Below are 14842 nucleotides of genomic sequence, written 5' to 3'. Positions count from 1 at the left end.
AGGACAAGCCTCTTATTCACAAGATTAAAGCAATAAACGGAATATTTGTTCTTTCAATCCTTGTACTTTAGCTGTGCAAAGAGAATTAGTAATTTTAAATGAAGTAAACTATTTTTAAAACACTGTAAAAATGTGTTTTTTAAACCTGGGCATTCAATGCACTAAAACTAATTTTAAAATAAAATAAAATAAAATCATTCAGAAAAAAAAGTGAAGCCCATTGTTTAGCATCACACAGACCTGTTAATTTAGCTATCAATTGCCTAGTGTGATTATTGAGTTTATAATTAATTGCAAAATGGCTATTCATGATGTTTATGATCTGTAATTCAAAGTCAGGGTCCTGCTGGTTAGTGCTCAAGAGTAACAGGTTTAGGAGGAATAGTCAGTAATTAAACAGGTGGGTCCTTCTTCCCCAGAAAGAGAAAGAATGCACTTATTCACAGCTAGAGGTCTTCACTTACCAGAATAACTATCCATTTTCCATTTTGTTTCGAACTGTGTAGTATTAAAACCTGGAAATCCTTTTCTTATTTCCATCCATTAGGGTTGTTAAGAGTTTGCATAGACAGTCCTACATTAGAGAAGAAAGAGTCACAGAGTGTAACACAGACGGTACTCCATATTCAAAACCTTGTTAAGTGTTCACTGCTAAAGAGACAGACACCTAGAGGTATTTGAGTTTTAGTTATGGCTAAAAACTTAATGATATAAAATACAATGTTTCTTTAATAAAAAGCTATTTTTGGTTGATTATTCTAAGAGCTTCTTAAAAGAAATTGTAAGACATTCCAGAATGAAGTGTGAGCCAATTCTTGTGGAAAATGGTATGATTACGACAGCTTTTAAAGTACGGTTTGCTTTATTACAGTTCTACCTCTTGTCACCCTTAAAGTCAAAACAGGTTTTAAAAAAATATCAAGGAGTGGGAATCAGAGAGGAAAATTAAAAAAAAAAAACTTATGAGATATTTACCGGCATCTCCTCAAATAATTTAGCTCATACAGTGGAATAACTTTGTTCTCTCTGATCTGTCTCCATTTTCAAAACACCTCAATTCACAATACTAAGGAAAAGGCAAATACAGTCCCAGGGCCTGTTAGGATCAGTTTGCAGCAGCATGAATGCAAAAAGTGACTCGTCCTAGAAATGAAGTCCTTAATAGCGGCTTTCACTTTTTACATAAACCACGTTTACAGATAACTATCAGAAATTGTCCATTTTCATACTTTACCAAGGAATTGCCATTCATTTTCCAACTCTGGGAAGTTCCCAACAGGGACACATGAGGCTCTTCATCCATTCTGGTCGGCTGTTTCCTAACGTGAAGCTCATAAGCCGCTTACTTGAGAATTTAACTCTGAAACTTGCTTAAGATTCGACTCATAATCTCACTAGTGACCCAGGGAATGACCAGTGGACCTAGACATTTTTCTAGGTCGGCAGGCACTCAGGGTTAGTGGAATAAAAACACTTTACCAGGGCGTTCTAAGGCCACAGTTCCTTTGTCCTCTGCAACTGGACCCGCACCCAGCATATGAGTTGGCTGAGTGGACAGCAGATGCAAAGTAGAGCTGGTCCTGTGGCCTCTGGGCAGAGCACCCCGGGAGGCCAGCATTGGCCACAGTGGAGCAAGTACCCCAAGCAAGCCACACCTGCCCATTGCACAGGAGCACGGGAACCAAGGCACGCGTGCCCGTGCTTCGGAAACATGGTAACTGTACTGGCTAGCTTTGTGTCAACTTGACACAGCTGGAGTTATCACACAGAAAGGAGCTTCAGTTGGGGAAATGCCTCCATGAGATCCAGCTGTAAGGCATTTTCTCAATTAGTGGTCAAGGGGGAAAGGCCCCTTGTGGGTGGGACCATCTCTGGGCTGATAGTCTTGGTTCTATAAGAGAGCAGGCTGAGCAAGCCAGGGGAAGCAAGCCAGTGAAGAACATCCCTCCATGGCCTCTGCATCAGCTCCTGCTTCCTGACCTGCTTGAGTTCCAGTCCTGACTTCCTTTGGTGATGAACAGCAGTATGGAAGTGTAAGCTGAATAAACCCTTTCCTCCCCAACTTGCTTCTTGGTCATGATGTTTGTGCAGGAATAGAAACCCTGACTAAGGCAGTAACCAAGGCTCCTGAAGCGTCAGACACGTGGCACCCAAGGCACACTTACTTTGAAAGCATGAGAACCAAGACCTTGTTTTACTAAACGACTTGACGGACGTCCCATGACAAATTCTGGGGAAAGCTTTTGTTTTGTGTATTTCTCTGGTTATTTCAAGACTCATGGTATAATTATTTTTGCAGCACTGACTCTATATACCATATTTAGGTCTTTTTATGAAGTGTGAGCACAGAAACCCCTCAACGCTTGCAATGCTTAATTGCTTAATTTCTTAATGGGTGTCCTCATAAACTAAAATCGAGGCTCCAGACCTTTCACGGGTTACACATACAGTATTTTCTGATACACTTTTCCTTTTATATTGCTATGTACATAAATACTTAATCTATGGGTTTTTTCAATGTTACCAAATTAGTCTCCACAAAATATATATTATCAAAAGAGAATATGGGGTCTATTATGTTTAAAAACTACCCACCTGTAAATATTTTATATTGACTTGAAGCCTCTGTTAGTACTAACTAGATTGATATTTATAAAATATTCACTTAATTACAATATACAATGCTGAATTAAGAAATAGAGTTTAACAATGATCCCCTGGATGTCCTGTAACTGTCCCATCATTCAGGTTTTTGAACAGTCCTCAGATGCATGCAGGGAGCACTTTAACTCAGCCATACACACCTGACTGTAGTGACTAAAAGCCTGTGAATTATCAGCTAAGTTGACTATATTAGCATTTCCCCATCACCATGAGGATATTCTGACCAAATAAATGGTCACCGTTCTCTAATTGAATTTAAGCACATAAACTGTCTATATTTATGTATCTATATTATCAGGATACCATATTTCAAAAGAAAAGCCTATTTTTTAAAGTAGATGAGATTTATCTCACAAACTGTGCATTTCTGATTGGTGTTTCCACACCAAGGACAAAGTTAAAGAGATGAAAATTACTCTTAGTCCGGGCATGGTGGCTCACACCTTTAATCCCAGCACTCGGGAGGCAGAGGCAGGCAGATTTCTGAGTTCGAGGCCAGCCTGGTCTACAGAGTGAGTTCCAGGACAGCCAGGGCTACACAGAGAAACCCTGTCTCGGAAAAAACAAAAACAAAAACAAAAAAATCAAAAATTAAAAAAAGAAAGAAAATTACTCTTAATGTTATTAAAAGGGAATAACAACCTTAAGTTTGTGCAGCTTCTTTCTGTCACTGAAATTTTGCATCACGGGGACAATGGCAAAGTTCTACCTTTTTATTATACATGATCATGCAGGAAAGGTGTAAAACAATTGTTCTACCCCTGCTGGTGCTGTCTGGAAAAAAACAGCCCTCCCTCGAGTTTGCGTGCACACTGGGGAGGATCAAGCTTCGGCCGCTGTAAATTTATTTCTCACTGGGAGAAAAGGCCCAAGGGAGCAAGTGCGCTGAGGCAATGCTCCAAGATCTTTCCCTCAGGAATTTTTGGTCAGTGTGCTGTGTGAGGAGCAGCCCCGTAACCCTGTTACTCCATGTTTTGGTGTACCCATCCCTCTTTAGCTTTGTAGGCAGTGGAAAGCAGTGGTTGTAACACAGTAAAGCACAACCCTGGAGAATGAAGGTGGCAGGCCATACATAATCTTGTGCCTGTGTGAGACCCAGGGCTGCTCCCCTTTAAAATGATGGAGTGTAAGACACACCTCTCCACTCTTCACAGAAGTATCCGAGCCATACCACAGCGAGTCCTCCGGGTTTCGCAGTGCTGGGTTCCCAGTTAGTCTAAATGTCTCTTCCTCTGGCTACTGTCTGGGTTCAAGTACTGCTATAAAAAAGGAGTGACATTCCAGAGGGCTAGAGATGTCAGGAAGCTTCCAAAAATGGTTTCCTTGTGAGAATAAGAAAGAAGGACTAGACTTAAGATGACAATGGACTACAGTGAGTTCACTTCCACTCAGCTCCACAGGCCCTCTGCTTTTTAGCCCAGGATCATTGGCCCCGTCCTTTTGTGTTTTCTCCTTCGGAAGGCAATGGGAGAAAGAGGGCTTTATGTATTTCATATGTGTTCCCAAGAGTTAGTCTCAGTGCTGTATCTCATTTTTTTTTTTCCTCAGCTGAGGTGGTTCTGACCCCAGTGGCTAAAAACACACTTTCTTAATTGAGACACATGTATTGAAGATTGTTCACCCAAAACAACTTATTTTCCTGATTTAGTATCCATACTACAGAGCCCTGGAGAAGGACCCAGTGATTTCACTGGCAGAGAGTTTGCACTAAGTCAAACTTTTGAAATGGCTCACTTACTAGAAACTTGGGCTTCCTCTGTGATGATGGTTATATATGTTTTTAAAATTTGTCCTTCTTGCCAGGCGGTTCTGGCGCACACCTTAAACCCAGCAGCCAGGAGGAAGAAGCAGTGGATCTCTGTTAGTTCGAGACCAGCCTGATCTGAAGAGAAAGGTACAGGGCATCCAGGACTACACAGAGAAACCCCATGTCAAAAAAACAAAAACAAGAACAAAAATTGTCTCTCCTGATATACTCTGATAGACTGTAAGTTTCCTGAATACAGAAACCATGCACATATATTATTAATGGGTCAACATTGTATTTTCAAAGCCTATATGTTAGATAGATAGGTACATAGATAGATTTATAGATTGATAATAGATAGATGAAATATATAAAACAAACTCCATATATATAAACACCAACTCCATGTATATATATATATGTATGTGTATATATATATATATATATATGTGTGTGTGTGTGTGTGTGTACACACACATGCATGGAGTCAGTGTTTAATAAAATTCCAAAGCATATATATATATATATATACACACACACATACATAAGTGTGTGTATCCGTATCCATGGAGAATATAGATATAGATATAGATATAGATATAGATATAGATATAGATATAGATATAGATATAGATATAGATGGAGTAGATGTTTTATATAAAATTCTAGTTGAAGTGAATTGACAATGGGCCTCGGACAGTGTACAGTCACTATAACACTGCTACAGACAAACATTGCTAATGTCTCCAGGTCCATTATGTACCAAATATATTTTGCTAGCTGTTACTTCATGCTGTTCCTTTCGTTAGTTACATGCATATGTCTCCCTTTAACACTGTGGACATTTGAAGGGACTATTGGTTTCATTTGATAACATGTTCTGAACTTTTCCATTTTGAGTCTGCCAATCATAGTCCCACTCATAGTTGAGCTTTTCCTTTGTTTCTGCAACCTTTCAATCTCCATGAGACTGTGCAATTACATGAACTTGACATGCTTCTCCTTATGTTTGTTGTAGTGTCTTAGTGACCACTCAAATGAAGGCAACTGATAAATATAGCTGCATAGTAAGATAAATGAGCCGGGCGTGGTGGCACACGCCTTTAATCCCAGCACTCTGGAGGCAGAGGCAGGCGGATATCTGAGTTCGAGGCCAGTGTGGTCTACAAAGTGAGTTCCAGGACAGCCAGGGCTATAAAGACAAACCCTGTCTGGAAAAACAAAAACAACAAAAAAAAAAAAAAAAAAAAAAAGATAAATGAACAAATACTTTATTGTGGCTAGCTTACCCAACTAAAGCTACTATCTTCTTCTTGATATACATTATAGTATTATCTTTAGAGCTATAAATTATTCAAGTGTTCTGTTGCATGTAATTTTAAAAGCACACTACTTCCTTGCCTGGTGCCGCGCTTTTGCTCCAGCCTCTCCCAGTTCTCCTTGCTCCAACTTAAAGGCAACCACCCCTCAATCGGGGAAACCGAGAAGCTTCTGTCCTCACTCTATGAGCCTCTGTCAGCTAGCTTTCCGAGCTGCCAACTATTGCCCTGGCTTCCCTCTTCTCCTACCCACCTTAGTCCAGTGGAAGAAAACACTAGACAGCTTTGTTTGTTTGTTTGCTTGCTTGTTTGTTTTGAGACAGGGTTTCTCATACCCCTGGCTGTCCTGGAACTCACTCTGTAGACCAAGCTGACCTCGAACTCAGAAATCTGCCTGCCTCTGCCTCCCAAGTTCTGGAATTAAAGGTGTGCACCACCACTGCTCGACCAGCTTTATTATTTTAAAACTAGAGAGATCACGCAATTACTGGGCTCTTATCAACTAACCTATTTCAGTCATCCAGTGGTGGAGGAGGCCACAATTTTCAGCCACCCAAGACTCCAATACCTCTTCTTTACCTGTGTCCCTTCTCTTCCTCCTGGGACCCTGAAATCCCACCTTTACCCTTTGCACAGCAAATGGTTCTCACCTTCTTTAGTGACACAATCAAGAACCAATTAGGTCTTCACCTCCATCTCCATCAATCCTCAACCCTCCGGATGCTGGAACCCTTGAACTCGGTCCCTCATGTTGCAGTGACCTCCCAACCATAAAATTACTTTTGCTGTACTTCATAACTATAATTTTTCTAATTTTATGAGTTATAATGTATACATCTGTGTTTCAGATGGCCTTAGGGGATCCCTGTGAAAGGACCCCCAAAGGAGTCAGGAACCACGGCTTGAGAACCACTGAATTCTTCTATGCTTTGTTTCTACCATACATTAAAGGAAAGCCAAGTATGTGCTACTGACTTAATGGTTCTCTCTCTGTCTCAAATCGAGAATTCTGCGCAGATATAGACTGGATATACCAATTGCTAGATCTCTTGAAGACTATGCCTAGCCTTGCATCCATGGCTTGGGCATGAAAACCTTGCATTATGGTCTATCATGTGTTTGGTGAGCCTTAATATTGGTTCTTACAGATACAAGCTAAATTACTGCTCCTTGAAAAACAGATTCAAGATGACTTTAGGTTCCAGTCAGGCCAAGACAGTCATACTTGCCCAGTGTTGTACCGGCAGCACGTGCGCCTCCCTTTCTGACGGCATAGAGACATAGTTTCTCACTATTACCCATCTCAGGCTGGATGACTGGAATTGGTATTCTGATTTCTTCACTCAAAATGGCAATGCCTGACATCATCTCTCATCAGAATTATCTGAAATTGATTTCTTAAAATGCAATGAAAGTGACTTTATGGATTGGACAATGGCAGGCTAGACACTGGAGTGGGTTCAGAACAAATAGATAAAAATTTACTTTGCCCTAATCTCAGGAGTGTTCTCGGTGTGAGCATCTTGAAAGCATGAGGTTGTGAGCTAGCAGCCCTGTGCTTTAACCCTTCACAGGAGACATGCCCAAGTTAGTCATCCTAATAGCCTTTCTGCTGATCTGGGCCTGCTTGTGACAGAGTTGTGGGAAGTTGACTTTGGTCATCAAACCCAAACTATTCAAAACTGCTCTCAGGTTCACTTGCAGAGCTATGTCAGAGGCACGCTGTGTACACTGGCTACCAAACAGAGCTTTAGAGTTGTTGGCTCCCTAGCTTGTAATTTAAACCCTCAAACAAAAGTGTTCTCTGAGTAGTGTGGGTGCTGCGTTTGCAATCTCTAAGCTGAGTTGCCTCACAAGGCAATTTCTGGCACCGGTGCACTATCTTTCTGCTTATTTCATGTGGTTCTCATTTTGTCTGAGGCATTTGACTAATTCAGGAAGTCCATGGATTCTGTTAGAATCACTCAGAATCCTTCTAGGCTTGGGAACAGATAGTCTGAACAAGCCACAAAAACTCACTGTATAAATTCAAACACGCATAAACAAAAGAAACCTGTAGATCTAGTGTAATGGCAGCATCTTATGGGGAAAACCACCTTCAGGTCCCAGGACCATGTCCTCCCTGGGTCCACACACTCTCTCCTTCTCCTGTGACACTTTCAAATCCTGTTATGAGCAACGAACAGCAAACAAACCAGAAAGCACCCTGCACTTACCCTGCCTTGATAGGGGTCAGCAGAAGCCCTGTGCTCTGTGGACAGGCATTTGTGTTCCCTGGAGGAGTGTCTTCAGGTGTGAATGTAAAAGTCCTCAACTTTGAATGACAAAGTCATATGGTTCTCAGCACTGCCTAAACAGAAAGAGAAACAATGCCCAGAAAATGACCCAATATTCCCTGAGCAACAGGTGAGGGGCCACCATTTTTCTAGATTTATCATCAGGATCAGATGTTGGAAAAACTCCCAAGTCCTGCAGACATTGAGAAAAGTGAAGATTTCAGCTGCCTCTTAAAGTGTCTGTGAGAAGCTGAGCAGTGGTGGTGCACGCCTTTAATCCCAGCACTTAGGAGGCAGAGGCAGGCAGATTTCTGAGTTCGAGGCCAGCTTGGTCTACAGAGTGAGTTCCAGGATAGCCAGGGCTACACAGAGAAACCCTGTCTCAAAAAATCCAAAAAAATAAAATAAAAGTGTCTGGGAGAAGAAACACCTTACTGATGCACAAAACCAGGCCTGCTGTGGGAGAGCCGTGCAGGGCTCCGCAGACAGTCCTTAGAAGATAATTCTTAAAGAAATTGGATATATCTGGAAGAAGTTGGGGTAGGGGGGATATGACCCAAAAAGGTCATAAGAAATTCTCAAACAACTAATACATTTTTTTTTAAATATCTTTTCACTGGCTTACTTAGACAGCAGGTAGACTTTAAAAGGGAGTATGCTAAAGGAACCTGTATCTATTTATGAGCAGTTGCTTTGTTCTATGAGATTTGAGCAGCATCAAAATTCAAGCTATTAAGCCAATTTTTCAAAATACTTAGTGTTGAAAATCAATATGAATATGTCAAATCGTTGTGCAAGTTAGGACAGGAATATGAGGATTGTTTCAGAACCCCTTGAGTGGATTTTTATTTCTTTTATGTGGTTTCTGGTTATTTGTTTGTTGAGTTTAGGGGTGTCTTTGTTTTGATTTTGCAAAACAAATACATCCTTTTTACATTCTCAGAACCAGTGATATCACTCAGAGCAACCTCTTTAATAAACCAACACAACTGAGATGTGCGTTAAGAAACCCTCACCCCTATCTAGTTGTCCTAATATGAGTTCAGGAAACAGGGAGTTAAAAGTTGGCTCCCTACCCTCAAATCTGAACAATTGGAATCAGCACTTTGCATTATTTTAAAAATGAATGCTTAGAATCAGCAATTTTCTTCTGTGTATGCCTGTTTTTTTTTTTTTAAGATCTTGAGGGTTTTTTTTTTTTTATTTAAAGTGGAAACTACATTAAGCGCAAAGCAGGCAACAAAGGAGCAGCTATAAAAGCCTAAGCGTTCCTAGAGTTATAAAATATGTCCATTGTGCCAATCCCACTGCCAGCGATGAAGTTTGAAGCATTAATATGCCTTCATTGCAGTTTTAATGCCTTAATATTGACTCTATAGCTCTTTGGGGTAATTTTGCTTTCTCTGGTACTTGAAAGGTGATGATGTCAGCGCTCTTCCTACTGATTCATATGCAGGTTGATGAAGCTGAGTTATTTATTGAGTTCCATTATATTTTCTATAAACATTAGTTCTCAATAAACAGAGACATTTAGCCGAGGGTTTATTTATTAAATAGGTACTGTACAGATGGTTTTGCCACACATGATGTGCTGCAGAGGATATTACTCAGGGATAATCAGCTGTGTTATAGCTTGGCTAAATTAATAAGATGATAATGATGAAATTGATGCTTTTGAGCTAGGCTTGGTAAATGGTTTTTGCATAAACAAACTGATAAATTTGAGAAGCAATTACTTGCTTGTCAAAGATAAAAACACAACAGGGCCCATTTATAGTTAGGTCCTATTTATTTTTAAAGATTGTACCAGATTTTATGTTTAATATGCTGCAATTAAAAAATAATACTTAAATGAAGAAGAATAAAAACTAACTTTCTAAAATATCCTTCAAATTTGAAGAAGCCATATTGCTTGATTAGATATCAAGCAAACTTTCTGCTGCATGTGAAATGGAACAATTTCTAAATGACAACAGGAACATTCTATGTATATATTTTAACAATATAGGCGTGTCACAGAAACACTTGATTGACTTCCCAGTCTGCTCTCTCTCTCTCTCTCTCTCTCTCTCTCTCTCTCACTCTCACTCGTTTTATATATATATATATATATATATATATATATATCACATGAATAAAAACAAACAAGCAAAAAAACCCCTATGAATTAATTGATCTAACTTGCAGTAATCTATAAAAGATACAAAATAAACCTACTTTCCTTAATCAAAGATTGTACAGGGTTTACTTGTACATAGAATGAGGAAAGTGTGTGTGTGTTGATAAAATATACTAATGTATTTTGTTACATAATGCTGGCTTTGGTGCTATGAAAGCCAGAAGTTATCTCTAGGGTCAAGGAACTATTAATCTCCCTTATGCAGCTTCATCTGGATTTTTTGACTCTCTGAGGGGCCTCATGTAGAGATGTACATGCTATATGTGTTCTGCTGATAACAGTAGGAAATGTTCATAAAATATGATCTGCATCTGTTTGTGTGGAAACATCTTCTTTTACTCTGTAAAAACCTACAAGTCGTGTCTGGACATCCCACAACTTCTTATCAAAAATGGTTGCATACTAAAGAGAAGATTTTTTTTTTCTCTTTATAGCATTTATGATTATCAGGGACAATTTTTAGCTCACTTTTACTCCTTGAATATTTTGCTTGTACCTACAATGAAGTCTTTGTCATATAATAGATTACTAACACACAAAAAAATAAGTAATTATAATTTTAAATGTTGATATCTATGATTTTTTGGTAATTGCTGTGTGCCTTTATTTAAAAGAAAAAAATTAGCAGGAAAAAAAAATATATATATATCCTATTCTCTGATGTACATTATGAAACGACTACCCATGAACAGAAGAAAGCAAACAACCTGTTCCACTTAAATAATCTGTGACTGTGAAAGAGAGATTTGATTTTGCTCATTTCAAACTACATCATCTGAAAGTAAATTAATAATGTGACTGTTCATGCAAGCTATAGTGGTTGGAGGGATATTCAAATTTTGTTGTCTGTGTGATTTTCTTAAAAAATGTAGTTTCAGCACTGTTTATAGGCATGGCAGACACCATACCCTCTAGGAAGCTGCAAAACAGAGATATTGCTACAGGAGATGTCACTGAGTGCAAGATGCAATGAAAACAAAAAGGAACAGAATTATTTCTTTAAATACACGATTTTTATAATGTGTGATAAAAGAGTGCCTCGTGACTTGTTCTGTAGTTCGATTGTGATTGTGGTCTCCTGCTTACTTGGAAAAGACTGCTCCCCAGGACTAATTACAACTCCATCAAAAAGAAAGAGGAGCATAAATAGTTGGATTTCAAAGACTTAGGTGAGGTCCCATACACTAAATTAAGGGATGGAATGTTAAGCTATTCCATGGGCTGACACTCGGGCTGAGCATCAAGGAATCAAATGCAGGAGTTGTTTAATGATGGTATCACGAAGCATGAAAGCATGGCACACTGAGATGTGCTACGTGGAGAACTGATCTCAGCTCACAGAATCCTAGGTGGGACCTGAGAAATTATAGGCCTTACTGAAAACATTTTTGAAGTGTTTAGCAGAAGCTTGGAGACTAGATGCTGAACTAAATTTCCTCCTGGCACTAATATGCCTGTGAACTATGCACTAAGATCTCATCTCAGTAATAATATAATTTAAAATGTATCATTTGGTTCACACTTTTGAAATTGAAGATACTAACCATTTCCTGTAACATTTAAGAATGGAGCAGTGCAATTTGTTTCTGCACTGATTCCCCTCGATTTCAGATGTGTGTGATCACACACTACAAGCCCAGGCACACAGAGTTGTTTTGGCCTCTTACAGATCTTCTACCAATAGTATGCAGCTTTTCCAAAACAGGAGTTATTCCATTTTAATAATAAAAGAAGACCTTAAAGATTTGTTCTTTAGTTACTTGGTAATCTAGGTTTCAATCATATACATTAAATTAAGGAAACATATCTTGGAAAATTACAAAAATTAAATTAAAAATTTTTTTAAAAATTGCCACACTAGTGAGGTTGCTTCGGAACATTTTTCAGGTGTATCTTAAATAAAATCTCTATGCAAATGCCTCTCTCAGAAACCAGTGAATGCCATAAAGTATCTTACTAGCCTCATGCTTTATGTAATTTTAAAATGTTAAATGTTTATTCTATCTACTTCTTATGTTTTTGTCAACATATACTAATTTATATTCACTATCTGCCATACTTAATAGTCATATTTTAAACATCAGTAGTGTTTTCTATTAAAGAATCAAAATAAGAATCAAATTATGGTCTCATTTTAGGCATATTTTGACTATTTTTAAGTTTCTAATTTTACAATAGCGCTCTAAAATTTTCCGGATTTATTCTATTTTGAAAAGTAGCTCAGAAACATTTGTTCAGTTTTAATATGCATGAGTAAAAACAATATTAATTCATTTATTTACAATATCAGAATACAACCGATTTTTTTACATTTATGACTTTCCTTTTCAAAAACTTTATTGGTGACAATAATCGAAATCACATTTATTAAACTCATTCACATGAAATGAAAAGCAGTGGTGGGATGACAAACTATCAGAAAACAGAGATCATCCTTATAAACTCATTGGAGCAGGCTTGTTGGCTAGAAAGCTAAATTATACTGATTGTAGAGCAATTGTGTAAGATAACTCACATGGATTAGACACTAAGAAACCATTCCAAATGAGGGCAGAGAATCAGACTTGCAAGGGGACCTAGGAGAACGGAGTTACAAATCCTGTTACTTCATTTCTTAGAATTTGTTTACTTCATGCTTATCCCTCACTTACATTCTTATATTTTGATGTCTATCTGCCATTGAGAATTCATTCATTCATTCATCCATCCATCCATCCATTCATTCACCATTCCCTTCTATTGTTCACTGAGAGCATGTATGTGCACCATAAGGATGCTAAAGTTTGAGTCAAGCAAGGAGCCTCTCCTTAAGGTGCTCAGGACTGAGGGAGAAGTGCAGAGGTATGAGCCTGCGCTGAAAGAAACATCTACTGAGGAGACGCAACTGAAATCACGTGCTCAACTCTTTTCTACATACAAAGTATTAGATACCCTAACGCCACGGAGTACACAAATAGGAAATCCAGAAAGCATAAAGAAGACCAAAATTGAGCTAACAAAACAATGCAGTGATGACCACAAAAATGATCTTCCAGATGAAAATGACAGAGCAGAAAAGGCTTCTTCAATGTTTGAAATGCCTAAGCCTCCTGAAAATGGTTCTTACTTCTCTTTCCCTAAATTGTCTTTAAGATAACAATAACTTTCCCCTCTTTCATTCATCTCTCTGCTGCTCTGCCAAGATTCCCAGGAAAGTTGCCAATTAGTACCATTTGTCTAGATGCTGAGCTGTAGAGACTGATCTCCTAATAACTGGACCAAGAGTACCCATTCATTTCAAACGGATTGTCAAACACACACCAACTAGTAATGTTCTACATTTGCTACCAACCTGGGTTCAAGCCAAGATTTCATCTCTTGTAACCACTTTAGCACTCTCAGTTAAAACAGTAAAGTCGATGTGTGTTTGTCCTTCCCACTAATAGTTCAAAAACTATGGTGGTAAAGGCAACTAAATAAAGATGACTCTCATTCCCCATGGGATTTCCAACAGTGAACTTTGTAGTCAGCTTTTCCTAAGCAAGTATTTTCCATACCCATTGAAGTGGAATGCAGATTAAGATTTATGCACAAGTTTTCAAAATGTGGAAAGTAAATTTACATATTCATGCCCCACCATAAGATGAGGAGGTAATGAAGGCCTGCTGCATGTTAAATTCCAAGAAGCAAAATAAACAGTATCAACCTCAGGGATGCATGAATTCCATGTAAAAAAAAAATTATAGCCATCTGCATATTGTAATTCTCTAAAATAATCTTTAAAGTAACTTTAGAGTACTTAAGTAGAAGTTGATTCTCAATTTCCTATATGTATTTCAGGCTTTAAAGCCAATTTATATTTCTTTCTGATATGTTAACACAAATTATGAAAATCTCAGCAGAAATAGAATAAATGACAGTTTTTCAAAAAAAAATCAAGAGATGTGGTCTTGAAAAAATAAGATTTCTCCTTCCAAAAGTAAATAAATAATAAGATTTTTTTTTTGTTTCAGTAGAATGAGAAATAGTTGGATCACTTAGGGAATTGGGTGGATAGAGTGCTTTAGGAATTTTTATATAAAAAAATCTATGTATGTAGAAATACTGAAGGCAATCAGAGATAGCAAAGTACCCGGGAGCTCTTGTCTTTAGCTGCATATGTATCAAAAGATGGCCTAGTCGGCCATCACTGCAAAGAGAGGCCCATTGGACTTGCTAACTTTGTATGCCCCAGTACAGGGGAAAGCAAGGGCCAAAAAGGGGGTGTGGGTGGGTAGGGGATTTGGGGGGGTTGGGTATGGGGGACCTTTGGGATAGCATTGAAAATGTAAACGAGGAAAATACCTAATAATAATAATAAAAAAAAGAATTAAAAAAAAAGAAATGGATATATAATTTGATAGCTAGAGAAACTACTAAAACAGATATACCCCAAATTAATAACAAATCTAAATGGAATTCTAAAATGCCACATATTTTAAAAGGAAGCAGAATAAAGACTAAAGAAATTCTGTGAAAAAAAAAAAAAAAGCTGGGGACCATGGCACATCCATTTTGGGAACGCTACTAGTTGAAGTGGAGAATATGAAGAGAAATTTTTAGAGTTACAAATAATACAAATTACAAATTGATTGGTAGAGGAGGCAAAGATTGGGGAAAAACAGAGTTGGCCCTAAGA

At 38.2% G+C, this 14842-nt stretch overlaps 1 long non-coding RNA gene across 1 annotated transcript in view; it reads right to left on the bottom strand.

The window, feature by feature from the left end:
* The window catches only part of 9130227L01Rik (RIKEN cDNA 9130227L01 gene), a 40858-nt gene that overhangs the window by 14690 nt on the left and 11326 nt on the right, over positions 1 to 14842 (bottom strand). The window contains exon 3 of the long non-coding RNA NR_045837.1: positions 465 to 574. This is a non-coding gene — a long non-coding RNA (RIKEN cDNA 9130227L01 gene). The remainder of the gene's footprint in view (positions 1 to 464; positions 575 to 14842) is intronic.

Source organism: Mus musculus, chromosome 1 (assembly GCF_000001635.26).
Source record: "Mus musculus strain C57BL/6J chromosome 1, GRCm38.p6 C57BL/6J".
Taxonomy (NCBI): Eukaryota; Metazoa; Chordata; class Mammalia; order Rodentia; family Muridae; genus Mus; species Mus musculus.
Note: the sequence above shows the minus strand (reverse complement) of the source record. Positions and strands in the feature narration are given on the sequence as shown.